Consider the following 16,199-nt stretch of genomic DNA (forward strand, 5'->3'; position numbering starts at 1 on the left):
CTGTACACACACTGACACACTAGATAATGGGTGCGTGCCACATCATCGACTCATTGACTGACAAATTGCTATAACATGTGGTTAGCTGATACTTCAAATGAATATCCATGTGTTGTAAGATCTGTCAGGTGTCAGCAACTTCTAAACTTAGGAACGTGCCAAATAATAGCAGATGGATCATGACTAAGCAGACAGCGCTGCACAGTGACTGGCAGGTATAAGAGTGGGATGATCTCATGTAGGGCAGGATTGCACAGCTATTGCTCTGCTGCGTGACCATGTGACATGTGTTCTCTCACTGGGCCACTGGAAGGCATCACACACCACCATTGGCAGAATTGATTTTATTTATTTATTTAACCTTTATTTAACTAGGCAAGTCGGTTAAGAACAAATTGTTATTTCCAATGACGGCCTACAAAAAGGCCTATATGCGGGGATGGGCTAGGATATAAAAAAAATGATGACAAAACACACATCGCGACGAGACAACACTACATAAAGAGAGATCTAAGACGACAACATAGCAAGGCAGCAACACATGACAACACAGCATGGTAGCAACACAACATGGCAGCAGCACAACACAGCATGGTAGCAGCACGAAACATGGTACAAACATTATTGGGCACAGACAACAGCACAAAGGGAAAGAAGGAAGAGACAATACATTCAGCAAAGCAGCCCCAACTGTCAGTAAGTGTCCATGATTGAGTCTTTGAATGAAGAGATTGAGATAAAACTGTCCAGTTTGAGTGTTCGTTGCATGTGCAATAGCACGGTACTCATTACAAATCGAGTCTCAAGGTAGCAATTGCACCCATCCTACTAAAGATCTAGCATCAGATTACCCTACCCCCAAATACTAACCTTAAAGAGATTCTCCAGTACTTTTGTATACTGTTTAGTCAGTACTTCTGAAAGTAGCACTCACAAGCCAAAAGTGGGCCCCCAAAAATTGCTCTGTCTCTCTGCTGTGTCCACTGAGCCTTTGGGGCCGCCCTGCAACCACATTGGATAATGCTTAGTAGGCCTCTTGCTAGCTTTCACTCAAATGCGAGGGGCTGGAGCTCATTGTCTAGAACTCAAATTGTTAGGGGGCTGGCCCACATGGGGGGAAATGTAGGGAAAATGGCTCGGCACAACTTCAAGAAACCAGTCACTTTCAAACTAGGGATTTCGTGGTTAATTGAGGTTAATTAAACAGTAAATCTGCTCATAGATTGTGCAGTGCCTTCGGAAAATATTTACATCCCTTCGCTTATTCCAAATGTTATGTTATCCTCAGCAATCTACACACAATACGAAAGTGAAACGTTTTTGGGGAATTTTACCAAATTTATTACAAATAGAAAATAGAAATACCTTCATTAACATATGTACAGTGAGGGAAAAAAGTATTTGATCCCCTGCTGATTTTGTACGTTTGCCCACTGACAAAGAAATGATCAGTCTATAATTCTAATGGTAGGTTTATTTGAACAGTGAGAGACAGAATAACAACAACAAAAAATCCAGAAAAACGCATGTCAAAAATGTTATCAAATTATTTGCATTTTAATGAGGGAAATAAGTATTTGACCCCCTCTCAATCAGAAAGATTTCTGGCTCCCAGGTGTCTTTTATACAGGTAACGAGCTGAGATTAGGAGCACACTCTTAAAGGGAGTGCTCCTAATCTCAGTTTGTTACCTGTATAAAAGACACCTGTCCACAGAAGCAATCAATCAGATTCCGAACTCTCCACCAAGGCCAAAGAGTTCTCCAAGGATGTCAGGGACAAGATTGTAGACCTACACAAGGCTGGAATAGGCTACAAGACCATCGCCAAGCAGCTTGGTGAGAACAGTTGGTGTGATTATTCGCAAATGGAAGAAACACAAAAGAACTGTCAATCTCCCTCGGCTTGGGGCTCCATGCAAGATCTCACCTCGTGGAGTTGCAATGATCATGAGAACGGTGAGGAATCAGCCCAGAACTACACAGGAGGATCTTGTCAATGATCTCAAGGCAGCTAGGACCATAGTCACCAAGAAAACAATTGGTAACACACTACGCCGTGAAGGACTGAAATCCTGCAGCGCCCGCAAGGTCCCCCTGCTCAAGAAAGCACATATACATGCCCGTCTGAAGTTTGCCAATGAACATCTAAATGATTCAGAGGACAACTGGGTGAAAGTGTTGTGGTCAGATGAGACCAAAATGGAGCTCTTTGGCATCAACTCAACTCGCCGTGTTTGGAGGAGGAGGAATGCTGCCTACGACCCCAAGAACACAATCCCCACTGTCAAACATGGAGGTGGAAACATTATGCTTTGGGGGTGTTTTTCTGCTAAGGGGACAGGACAACTTCACCACATAAAAGGGATGATGGACGGGGCCATGTACCGTCAAATCTTGGGTGAGAACCTCCTTCCCTCAGCCAGGGCACTGAAAATGGGTCGTGGATGGGTATTCCAGCATGACAATAACCCAAAACACACGGCCAAGGCAACAAAGGAGTGGCTCAAGAAGAAGCACATTAAGGTCCTGGAGTAGCCTAGCCAGTCTCCAGACCTTAATCCCATAGAAAATCTGTGGAGGGAGCTGAAGGTTCGAGTTGCCAAGCGTCAGCCTCGAAACCTTAATGACTTGGAGAATATCTGCAAAGAGGAGTGGGACAAAATCCCTCCTGAGATGTGTGCAAACCTGGTGGCCAACTACAAGAAACGTCTGACCTCTGTGATTGCCAACAAGGGTTTTGCCACCAAGTACAAAGTCATGTTTTGCAGAGGGGTCAAATACTTATTTCCCTCATTAAAATGCAAATCATTTTATAACATTTTTTACATGTTTTTCTGGATTTTTTTGTTGTTATTCTGTCTCTCACTGTTCAAATAAACCTACCATTAAAATTATAGACTGATCATTTCTTTCAGTGGGCAAACATACAAAATCAGCAGGGGATCCAGTACTTTTTTCCCTCACTGTATTCAGATTCTTTGCTATGAGACTTGAAATTGAGCTCCGGTGCATCCTGTTTCCATTGATCATCCTTGATGTTTCTACAACTTGATTGGAGTCCACCTGTAGTAAATGCAATTTATTGGACATGGAAAGTCACACACCTGTCTATAAAAGGTCCCACAGTTGACTGTACAAAAAAAATAAACCAAGCCATGAGGTACAAGGAATTGTCCGTAGAGCTCCGAGACAGGATTAAGTCAAGGAACAGATCTTGTATGTCCCCAAGAACACACTGGCCTCCATTCTTTAATGGAAAAAATTTGGAAACACCAAAACTTCTTCAAGTTGGCCGCCCAGCCAAACTGAACAATCGGGGGAGAAGAGCTCTGGTCAGGGAGGTGACCAAGAACTGGATGGTCACTCTGAAAGTGCTCCAGAGTTCCTCTGTGGCGATGGGAGAACTTTCCAGAAGGACAACCATCTCTGCAGCACTCTACCAAACAGGCCTTATTGTAGAGTGGCTAGATGGAAGCCACTCTTCAGTAAAAGGCACATGACAGCCTGCTTTGAGTTTGCCAAAAGGCACCTAAAGACTCTCATGAGAAACAAGATTCTCTGGTCTGAAAAAAACAAGATTTAACTCTGGCCTGAATGCCAAGCGTCAAGTCTGGAGGAAACCTGGCACCATCCCTACGGTGAAGCATGGTGGTGTCATTATCATGCCGTGGGGATGTTTTTCAGCGGCAGGGACTGGGAGACCAGTCAGGATCGAGGCAAAGATGAACGGAGGAAAGTACAGAGAGATCCTTTTTAAAAAATGTTTCCAGAGCGCTTAGGAACTCAGACTGGGGCGACGGTTCACCTTCCAACAGGACAACGGCACACAGGCAAGACAACGCAGGTTTGACTACAGGACAAGTATCTGACTGTCCTTGAGTGGCCCAGCCAGAGCCTGGACTTGAACCTGATCTTACATCTCTGGAGAGACCTGAAAATAGCTGTGCAGCAATGCTCCCCATCCCACCTTACATAGCTTGAGAGGATCTGCAGAGAAGAATGGGAGAAACTCCCCAAATACAGGTGTGCCAAGCTTGTAGGGTCATACCCAAGAAGACTCAAGGGTGTAGGAGCAGCCAAAGGTGCTTCAACAAAGTATGGGTCTGAATACTTATGTTAATGTGATATTTCTGGGTTTTTGCTTTGCCATTATGGGGTATTGTGTGTAGATTGATTGATTTCAATTTTCAATTTTAGAATAAGGCTGTAACATAACAAAATGTGGAAAAAGTCAAGGGGTCTGAATACTTTCCGAAGGCACTGTACACATTAACACATCCAGCCCAAAGCGGGAGGCTTAAAAAAGTATTTCTTAGTCGACAAAGTACTGGAGCATGTCTTTAATCCTTTACCGGATAAGATTTTTGAATCCCTCTGTCAGTGATTAGTGACAACTTATACCTACTCCAGTCGACCAACGACAAGATGTATACCAGCCATTCCCTGATGTCTGATTCAAACAAATCTGGACTGGTCAATCAGACAATTTTTTCTCAATGATGGTTTTGTGTAAATTTGTAAAATCTGAGCGAAATTACTGCAGATCTTTCCCTTCCTCTCAACTCCAATCAGAAGTCAATTTCTGTTTGATGATAACTGATAGCTCACCAGGCACATTCCCCTTTCCTTGCAGCATAAGTAGGGGTTAAGTGCTCTCTCGCTGTTTGTTACTCCTGGAGCTGCTGTATAACGGAGGTGACTCAGTGTGTGTGGTCATTCCCTTGATGTGTGCCTGTTTATGTCAACACCGAGTGAGTCAACTCAATTCTGCTTTCGGCTCTGTGCGCTCTCCCTAGTCCCTCCGCTGTTCTAACCACAGGCACACAGCGAAAGATACAAGCTTTGAACTTTCCTCCAGATCCCCAGCAGATCCGGGAACTGTCTCTCTCACCCTCCCACCCCTATTTGTGTAACTCCAACAGCACTAATACTTTGGGAATTTTTAGCTCGTCTCGTGATTCAGCACTCTCGGAGCACCTGTCAATGGAACCTATTGTGATTCCTTCACCAGTATTATGCTATGACTAAATAAGTGTGTGTGTGTGTCATTGCTCGTGCCTTGTGTTGGCACCATATTGAGTTTCTTGTGGCCAGTGCATCTGTTTGTCTATTGTGGCTGATGTCTCGGATATCCTCACAGTAGCTAACTTACTTATCCAACGTTATTATACATTTCCCATCACCCAATCAAGTATTTTTTATAGCATCAGTGGAAATTATATCACATGAAACTGGCTATTCTTCCTTTGTTCATTCAATGGAGATGCATTCATTAAAATGGTACAGCTTCACTTATCGACACGGCTTGAATAGGACAACCATCTTCGCTCAGCAGCGGACAACCATACTCCGAGGCGGTATCACTAAATCGTCAATACCCTACGAAGAACAACACCACCATACTGAGTCCTTTTGCTACTGTGAGAAGTACAGTGCTTAGGAAAACATTCAGTCCCCTGATCTTTTTCCACATTTTGTTAGGTTACAACCTTATTTCAATTGGTTGTTTTTTTTCTCTGATAATAAAAATAAAAAAAAATTTTTTTAAGGCTGTAAGGTAACAAAATGTGGAAAAAGTGAAAGGGTCTGAATACTCTCTGAAGGCACTGTACCTGAGGAGTTAAAATCCTTAACTTTTTCCTCAGTGGGGGCCTCCAGAGTGGTGCAGCTGTCAAAGGCTCTGCATTGCAGTGCTAGAGGCGTCACTACAGATCTGGGTTCAATCCCGGGCTGTGTCACAGCCGGCCGCGACCTGGAGACCCATGAGGCGGCGCACAATTGACCCAGCGTCGTCTGGGTTAGGGGAGGGTTTAGCCGGCCAGGATGTCCTTGTCCCATTGCGCTCTAGCAACTCATGGGCCAGCGCGTGCACGCTGACATGGTCTCCAGTTGAACAGTGTTTCCTCCGACACATTGGTGTTGCTGGATTCCAGGTTAAGCGAGCAGTGTGTCAAGAAGCAGTGCGGCAGACCTCCTCTTCTCCCAAGGCCGTACGGGAGTTGCAGCGATGGGACAAGACTGTAACTACAATTGGAAATCATGAAATTGGGGAGAAAAAAGGGTAAAAAAATATACATATACAGTACCAGTCAAAAGTTTGGGCACACCTACTCATTCAAGGGGTTTTATTGTTACTTTTTTCTACATTGTAGAATAATAGTGAAGACATCAAAACTAGGAAATAACACATGGAATGATGTCGTAACCAAAAAAGTGTTAAACAAATCAATATATGTTTTATATTTGAGATTTTTCAAAGTAGCCACTCTTTGCCTTGATGACAGCTTTGCACACTCTTGGCATTCTCTCAACCAGCTTCATGAGGTTCATGAGGTCACCTGGAATGCATTTCAATTAGCAGGTGTGCCTTGTTAAAAGTTCATTTGTGTAATTTCTTTCCTTCTTAATGTGTTTGAGCATCAGTTGTATTGTGACAAGGTAGAGGTGGTATACAGAAGATAGCTCTATTTGGTAAAAGAAGTCCATATTATGGCAAGAAAAGCTCAAATACTGAAAGCAAAGAGAAATGACAGTCCATCATTACTTTAAGACATGAAGGTCAGTCAATACAGAATATTTCAAGAACTTTGAAAGTTTCTTCAAGTGCAATCACAAAAACCATCAAGCGCTATGATGGAACTGGCTCTCATGAGGACCGCCACAGGAAAGGAAGACCCAGAGTTACCTCTGCTGCAGAGGATAAGTTCATTAGAGCTACCAGTCTCAGAAATTGCAGCCCAAATAAATGCATCACAGAGTTCAAGTAACAGACACATCATAACATCAACTGTTCAGAGGAGACTGCGTGAATCAGGCCTTGGTCGAATTGCTGCAAAGAAAGCACTACTACTAAAGGACACCAATAATAAGAAGAGACTTGCTTGGGCCAAGAAACACGAGCAAATGACATTAGACCAGTGGAAATCTGTCCTTTTGGTCTGATGAGTCCAAATTTGAGATTTTTGGTTCCAACCGCCGTGTCTTTGTGAGACGAGTAGGTGAACGGATGTTCTCTGCATGTATGGTTCCCACCGTGAAGCATAGAGGTGTGGGGGTGCTTTGCTGGTGACACTGTCAGTGATTGTTTTACAATTCCAGGTACATTTAACCCTCATGGCTACCACAGCATTCTGCAGCGATACGCCATCCCATCTGGATTGCGCTTAGTGGGACTATCATTTGTTTTTCAACAGGACAATGACCCAACACACCCCCAGGCTGTGTAAGGGCTATTTTACCAAGAAGGAGAGTGATGGAGTGCTGCATCAGATGACCTGGCCTCCACAATCACCCGACCTCAACCCAATTAAGACAGTTTGGAATGAGTTGGACCACAGAGTGAAGGAAAAGCAGCCAACAAGTGCTCATCATATGTGGGATCCCCTTCAAGACTGTTGGAATAGCATTCCAGGTGAAGCTGGTTGAGAATACCAAGAGTATGCAAAGCTGTCATATATTTTGATTTGTTTTTAACACTTATGTTACAACATGATTCTATATGTATTATTTCACAGTTTTGATGTCTTCACTATTATTCTACAATATGTAAAATAGTAAAAATGAAGAAAACTCTTAAACTCTCTAGGTGTGTCCAAACATTTGACTGGTACTGCATATATAAATACTTTTTCCTCAGTTACTCAAGATTTATTTTGAGCTTTTGACATTTGAAACTCTCTAAAGGGGTGCAGCACAATGAGAAATGTATAGATTACGATCAGAGTGAAAAACTTGATTGCCGAATGACAATATGAGCGTGTAATCTTAGGTCAACGATTGAATATCATCATTTCTGTCACAGATTAACATAATGAAGTTATGAATGGAGGCATCTGTCTCAGCTGGGGTATTCCCACCTAACAGCCTTTGTAAAGGAAACAATATAGTGTCATGAAATGTGATCTTTCTTTTAGCGCTTTGGATGTCAATTAAAAACCTTGACACTCTGTTTTCAAAATGGCAATTTGATCTTGACAGCGAGACTTTCAAAGGACCATATATGATTTGACCGTTAATCCATCATTTCCTGCTTTATTGTTGCTGTATGAATCATCTGACCATTAATCCATCATTTCCTGCTTTATTGTTGCTGTATGAATCATCTGACCTGTTAGTCTTTATCACAACAACAAGTCCTCTGGAGGTGAAACGCCACTTTCGCTGTCTCTCTTTGTCTCTGTCTCTATTGCTGTATGTGTGTACTCTTTCTCGCTTTCTATGATGATAATGAGTCAGACAGAAAGGCTAAACTACACCTTCTCCCTACCTGCCTAAAACTACAGTGGTCAAATGCTTCTATTGTGACTGTTTATTGTCCAATATGAACACACCCATGCTTATCACTCTGTGTAGACCTGTTTGTGATATGTACTGTACACACATTTTATTGCGAGTTAGATTGTAAAGTCAATGTTTACTTTTTAATGAACTCATCTGAATTTAATTGGGACGGGGCAGCAAAGGAGAGTATTTTTGCTTCTGTTGTCATCATTGTCTTTGTCATGGCGGTCACTAGCAACCGCCGATCGGATGGAACCGATGAGCAAGCTGACCCTCTTACTGGAAGAAGCCTTGGCAGTGGTACGCACTGTGACACATAATTGATGAGAGTGACTGTGTCCCAGATTGGATCAGTTAAGATTTTGGCAAAGGAAGGGCAAGAGGTGTCGGAGAGAGCCCAGCCCACATGAAAAAATACTATAGTATTATATTGTATAAATACTGTAGTATTAGTATATTTATATACTATAGTATTTACTGTAATATACTGTAGTGTCTTTGTGGCCATTACTGTAGTGTTAACTATATTTTTTCTTTTATTGACATTGACATAGCAGTTTTCTCCTTGAGGAAACCTTGGTCTATATTTGGCATGTAGGTTTCTCTTGGGATACGGGGAATGGGTAGGGTATACAATATGCAAGTTAAATATTAGCATATCAATATAGTATGTAGTATAGTATTCTAAAGTATACTACAGTTTAATACAGTGCACTACATAACTATAAAGTAAGTACTGTAGTATTCTAAAGTAAACTTAGGTATTGTTTTCATGTGGGTATGAGGGTGTTAACCAGGATTTATTTTCATAAATAAAATGATCTTATTCATGGTATGATTTCCAGCTTTCCACCATGATATGTCAGATTTTTTAATGGCTAAATATTTACAGTACAACATAAATTGTGTTTGTGATTGTCATTGCACGGTAGAGTAATATGGATAAATCATTTCCATTATTTGCAAAGTTGTCCTGGTACACATGCATTTATTTGTAGGCCACAGTATATACTATAGTACACTATGGTAGAATTTTTTATGGGACAGTCTATTTTAATGTAGTTCAACATTTTCAATACCGACTCCACAAGACACCGAAATCTGTGGACATCCAAAACAGTAAATGTAATTTCAAAATGTAGTTGCTTTCTCAAAACATAAATATTATATTGTCAAAATTGCAAATACATTCATCAAAAGAACACGACTGCCTGCAAAAAGATGAACACAACCATGTTTATCTCTTGAGTCCAAGCAGACAAAAGAAAATCCCAGTAGATCAATACATTTTCTTTGACATAATTTACTCATGATGATCGAAATTGGAAGTACAACTATCCAAAGGTGCAGAGTTATGTGCTATTACCCTCTTTTTATGCATATTTCGCCAAACAATTTAATACACATCAAATTCAATATTCCTGATAAAAAAATACAAATAAGCAGGATTCATTCATCAGTATCACAATCGAATTCCATGTATTGAATACAAAGGATGGTTTGCTCAGAATTTTTGGGACTTTCCATTGGCGCACAGGAACACAATCCAGAAAATAAATAAGGAAAGGTGAATACAATGGAGGAACACAACTGATAGTATTGTATAGGCCTAAATCCACACGAAAGCAAAGCTCTTTACAGTTTTTCTCAATCGTGTACAAACATTTCTTGGAACAATGTTTTTACAACAGTGTTTTTTTATTTTTTTATTTCACCTTTATTTAACCAGGTAGGCAAGTTGAGAACAAGTTCTCATTTACAATTGCGACCTGGCCAAGATAAAGCAAAGCAGTTCGACAACATACAAAAACACAGAGTTACACATGGAGTAAAACAACCTACAATCAATGATGCAGTAGATAAAAAAATAAGACTATATACAATGTGAGGAAATGATGTGAGATAAGGGAGGTAAAGGCAAAAAAATGCCATGGTGGCAAAGTAAATAAGTATAGCAAGAAAAACACTGGAATGGTAGATATGTAATTTGAAAAAGTTCAAAGTTGAAATATAAATAATATGGTGCAAAGGAGCAAAAAATAAATAAATAAATAAATACAGTAGGGGAAGAGGTAGTAGTTTGGGCTAAATTATAGATGGGCTATGTACAGGTGCAGTGATCTGTGAGCTGCTCTGACAGCTGGTGCTTAAAGCTAGTGAGGGAGATAAGTGTTTCCAGTTTCAGAGATTTTTGTAGTTCGTTCCAGTCATTGGCAGCAGAGAACTGGAAGGAGAGACGACCAAAGGAGGAGTTGGCTTTAGGGGTGACCAGAGAGATATACCTGCTGGAGCGCGTGCTACAGGTGGGTGCTGCTATGGTGACCAGTGAGCGGAGATAAGGGGGGACTTTACCTAGCAGGGTCTTGTAGATGACCTGGAACCAATGTGTTTGGCGACGATTATGAAGCGAAGGCCAGCCAACGAGAGCGTACAGGTCGCAGTGGTGGGTAGTATATGGGGCTTTGGTGACAAAGCGGATGGCACTGTGATAGACTGCATCCAGCTTGTTGAGTAGGGTATTGGAGGCTATTTTGTAAATGACATCACCGAAGTCGAGGATTGGTAGGATGGTCAGTTTTACGAGGGTATGTTTGGCAGCATGAGTGAAGGATGCTTTGTTGCGAAATAGGAAGCCAATTCGAGATTTCACTTTGGATTGGAGATGATTGATGTGAGTCTGGAAGGAGAGTTTACAGTCTAACCAGACACCTAGGTATTTGTAGTTGTCCACAAATTCTAAGTTAGAACCGTCCAGAGAAGTGATGCTGGACAGGCGGGCAGGTGCAGGCAGCGATCGGTTGAAGAGCATGCATTTAGTTTTACTTGTGTTTAGGAGCAGTTGGAGACCACGGAAGGAGAGTTGAATGGCATTGAAGCTCGTCTGGAGGGTTGTTAACACAGTGTCCAAAGAAGGTCCAGAAGTGTACAGAATGGTGTCGTCTGCGTAGAGGTGGATCAGAGATTCACCAGCAGCAAGAGCGACATCATTTATGTATACAGTGTTCTCAAGACACAGAACTCTGTAGCCTTTTGTGAAACAATAAATGCATTTTCAAAATGTAGTTGCCTTCTCAAAACAAATACATTCATTGAAACTATACTCCCCACAAAAGGGCTTTATTACAGACAAAAATACTCAGTTTCATCAGCTGTCCAGGTGGCTGGTCTCAGACGATCTCGCAGGTGAAGATGCCGATGTGGAGGTCCTGGGCTGGTGTGGTTACACATGGTCTGTGGTTGTAAGACCGGTTGGACTTACTGCCAAATTCTCTAAAACAACGTTGGAGGCGGCTTATGGTAGAGAAATTAACATTAAATTATCTAGCAACAGCTCTGGTGGACATTCCTGCAGTCAGCATACCAATTGCACGATCCCTCAAAACTTGAATCATCTCTGGCATTGTGTTGTGACAAAACTGCACATTTTAGTGGCCTTTTATTGCCCCCAGCACAAGATGCACCTGTGTAATGATCATGATGTTTAATCAGCTTCAGCTCTGGGTGCCAGCCGGTTACCGCGATGCATATTACTGCCTAAACCGAGTGAGGCTCATTGTGGCAGAAGTACCCCCAAGGGGCACTGCCAATCGGGGTATGTCACTGATTGCCGGAGCCCCCGAAACCAGAGTGTACCGGGATTCAGGCAAACCTTGGTGCATAAACATGGTGGTGTTAACCCGAAGTTCCACAGTGTTCACTGGTGTCAAAATTGTTGCGTCTCCCACAGGTGGGTTCAATGAAGTGTCCCTTCTCCAGTGTTACACACATATAGTGCCTTTGGAAAGTATTCCGACCCCTTGACTTTTTCCATATTTTGTTATGTTACAGCCTTATCCTAAAGTTGATTATTATTTTATTCTTATCAATCTACACAAAATACCCCATATTGTGTGTACATTGATCAGGTTCTAGTCCAGGCTCTGGCTGGGCCGCTCAAAGACATTCAGAGACTTGTTCTGAGCCACTCCTGCTTTGTTTTGCTTGTTTGCTTAGGGTCGTTGTCCTGTTGGAAGGATAACCTTCGCCCCAGTCTGAACTCCTGAGCACTCTGGAGCAGATTTTCATCAAATATCTCTGTACTTTGCAATATTCATTTTTGCCTCGATCCTGACTAGTATTGCAGTCCCTGCTGCTGAAAAACATCCCCACAGCATGATGCTACCGCCACCATTCTTCACCGTAGAGATGGTGACAGGTTTCCTTCAGACGTGACACATGGCATTCAGGCCAAAGAGTTAAATCTTGGTTTCATCAGACCAGAAAATCTTGTTTCTCATGGTCTGAGAGTCTTTTGGGTGCCTTTTGGCAAACTCCAAGTGGGCTGTCAGGTGGCATTTACAGAGTGGCTTCCGTCTGGCCACTCTACCATAAAGGCCTGATTGGTGGAGTGCTGCAGAGCTGGTTATACTTCTAGATGGTTCTCCCATCTCCACAGAAGAACTATAGAGCTCTGTCAGGATGACCATCGGGTTCTTGGTCACCTCCCTGACCAAGGCCCTTCTCCCCTGATTGCTCAGTTTTGCCGGGCGGCCAGCTCTAGGAAGAGTCTTGGTGGTTCCAGACCTTTTCTATTTAAGAATGATGGATGCCACTGGGTTCTTGGGGACCTTAAATGCTGCAGCAATATTTTGGAACCCTTCCCCAGATCTGTGCTTCGACACAATCCTGTTTTGGAGCGCTACGGACAATTCCTTCGACCTCATGGCCTGGTTTTTGCTCTGACATGCACTGTCAACTTTGGGAGCTTATATAGACAGGTGTGTGCCTTTCTAAATCATGTCCAATCATTTGACTTTACCACAGGTGGGCTCCAATCAAGTTGTAGAAACATCTCAAGGATGATCAATGGAAACAGGATGCACCTGAGCTCATTTTTGAGTATCATAGCAAAGGGTCTGAATACATACAGTTGAAGTCGAATGTTTACATACACTTAGGTTGGATTCATTAAAACTCACTTTTCAACCACTCCACAAATTTCTTGTTTACAAACTATAGTTTTGGCAAGTCAGTTAGGACATCTACTTTGTGCATGACACAAGTAATTTTTCTAACAATTGTTTACAGACAGATTATTTCACTTATAATTCACTGTATCACAATTCCAGTGTGTCAGAAGTTTACATACTCTAAGTTGACTGTGCCTTTAAACAGCTTGGAAAATTCCTGAAAATAATGTCATAGCTTTAGAAGCTTCTGATAGGCTAATTGACATAATTTCAGTCAATTAGAGGTGTACCTGTGGATGTATTTCAAGGCCTGCCTTCAAACTCAGTGCCTCTTTGCTTGACATCATGGGAAATAAAACGGCTTTATGTTCAGTGGACTGTACAAATCAGGACGGAAACTGTTCTGGCTTCCTCCAGTCCAGAAACAAAATCAACAAAAGCAGCACTTTGTGGCAGCACTTCCCGCCAAATCTCTGCCTGCCCCGTGCTTTTCTGTCCACCCTCACCATGGTAACCGGCCACCTTGTGTTGCTCCGAGCCATGTGAGGGGCCTTCCTTTTGAAACGAAGCTGAAAACTCGCTTCTTATCCTGAGGCAATTGATTCTGGCATGTTCTTTGACTTTAGGGAGACTCTAAAAAGAGTGGACAAAGCACAGTAAAAGTCTGTTTATAAAGGATTGTGGTTTTGGTGTCATGTCTTGGTTTAGCCGCTAGATGCCCTCATAATGTTAGTCTGGAGGTGTTTTGTAGCTGTCAGCTTAGCACTGTCAATGACCTGGCCGTGGCACGTATAGCCCTATGACGTTTATTAATGTGGACCAAAAAGCAATGAGACACGTCAGACAGGATTCGTTAAAAGCAAAACAATCGGCCATTGAAAGGACCATATTATCACAGATAGAACAACGAGACAGATATTTCACCGGATGCACAAATGTGAAGCATCCAGTTGCCGTTTCCACTCACTACCAAATACGGTAGTGAGAGAATGCACACTGGCCGGCAGTAGGAGAAGATGAAAAGAGATTCTTCTGGCCGACATTCTGCCAATTTTCTCATTGATAAAACATTAGATTTCAATACAGTTTTTTGTTCCCAAAACTAAAATATGTTATGAACAGAGTGGACTACGTTTTGCAGACTTTACCCTTTGCAAAACCTTTTAAAAAATCATGTTCTTTAGAAGAAGTGCAAAGGCGAATTGAGTTATTGCAAAGCGCACTTCACAGAGCAGGCGTTCCCTAACAGAAATATGCAGATGTATGCTAGAATGCCCACCTCCTTGCTTGTTCTGGCCGCTATGACTCATTTCTTCCTATTGGAAACAACAGGCTGTGGTCTATCTTGGTTTAGTTGTAAAAAATCTTTGATATTATTCTGCCAGCCTTTTTGGTTCAATTCCAGACCCGGTATCTCTTTGTTTTTCTTTGTTTCTGTCCCAGTGCTCGTGTTATCTTGCAAGGGTTTTCAAATGTAAGATTGAGGAGGGTTGTGTTCGGTCATGCCCCTTGGCCTCAATGACCTTTTGTACTTTAATGTGCCGGTTTATGGTAGGAGAAAGCCCGCGAAGCTGTAGCCAATAGGAGGCCACCACTGGGGGATCTAGCAGCTGGGCGAGAATTCCTGGCTGCTGTACAGTTCTGACAAAGGGAGGAACTGTTTCCCGCCAGCTCTATGCAAATCCCTGGAGTTCTGCCAGGGACACATTCTTCCGAGCGCGCCCTCTTCCTCCGAACCGGGAGGGGGAAGGAAAGAAACAGATCAGGAACCCCAGAGCCGGAGTAGAGCAATTTTTTTAACTCCTGCCTCCTCAGACGTTTCCGGTTTCCTGGCGTTATTTGGTCTGTTTAAATTTTATGAATGGCCAAATGACTGTGCAGAGCATCTGATAATGGACGTATTATTCCCTGTTACATTTTAGTCATTAATCAGACTTGTATTACAGTGGATCGTAATCACTGACGTTATATTAACGGTTTTCCACATTGTTCTGTATCATTGCTGAATTAACATGGCTATTATATTTTATGGTTGCATTCTTAGACCCTTCTCCCCAAATCTGTCGTTCTGCCCCTGAACAAGGCAGTTAACCTGCCGTTCCTAGGCCGTCATTGAAAATAAGAATTTGTTCCTAACTGACTTGTCTAGTTAAATAAAGGTGAAATAAAATAGAAACTGCCTAGATATTGAAATGGGGAGTTTACTTGCTTTTTGTCATTTAGCTACAGTTTCCCTCAGTTTTCTATACTCCAAAACAGAATGTGCACAAAAACAAGGAAGCACTGACTCTATGACATGAAGAAAACAAAACTCAACCAGCCCCAAGAGAGTCAGTTGTAGTTTGTTGTGAAAAGCACATGTGCAGCCCAAGTCACACGTCCCTGAATGACAACCTGATCACTATCTGTCCTACTCTGCAAGTTGTACTGTCTTTCCCTCCGGCTCCTCCCACACCATCCTCCTCATTCTCTCTTTCTCGTTCCCTCCTCCTTATCATTGGGCTGTCTGTCAACACTCCCACCACTTTCCCACCAGTTGAGCAGCACGTGAGCGCTCCCAGGTGTGGCCTCCACACACACGGATAAGGTCGGCCCCTCAGAGGCCCCTCTCTCTTCCCTCACACTGTTGCCTTCAGGGCACAACAAGAGAGACAGTGCTTAACATAAACCACCCCCCACCCCTCTAACCCCAAGGACCTTTTCAGTGAAATTCAAGGATTTAAAAATGCTAAAACCACTCTTCCCTTCCACCTCCCTAAGACAGAATGTGGTCAAATGACAGTGCTGTTGGGTCATTTTGAATGACCGTCATCATAGGTGAAGCTGGAGTGGCTCCACTGATATACAGTGCCTTCAGAAAGTATTCATACCCCTTTACTTTTTCCACATTTTGTTGTGGAAAAAGTGGATTCAATTGAGATTTTGTGTCACTGCTCTACACACAATATCCCATAATGTCAAAGTGGAA

The sequence above is a fragment of the Salmo salar genome, chromosome ssa12 (assembly GCF_905237065.1).
Source record: "Salmo salar chromosome ssa12, Ssal_v3.1, whole genome shotgun sequence".
NCBI classification, from domain to species: domain Eukaryota; kingdom Metazoa; phylum Chordata; class Actinopteri; order Salmoniformes; family Salmonidae; genus Salmo; species Salmo salar.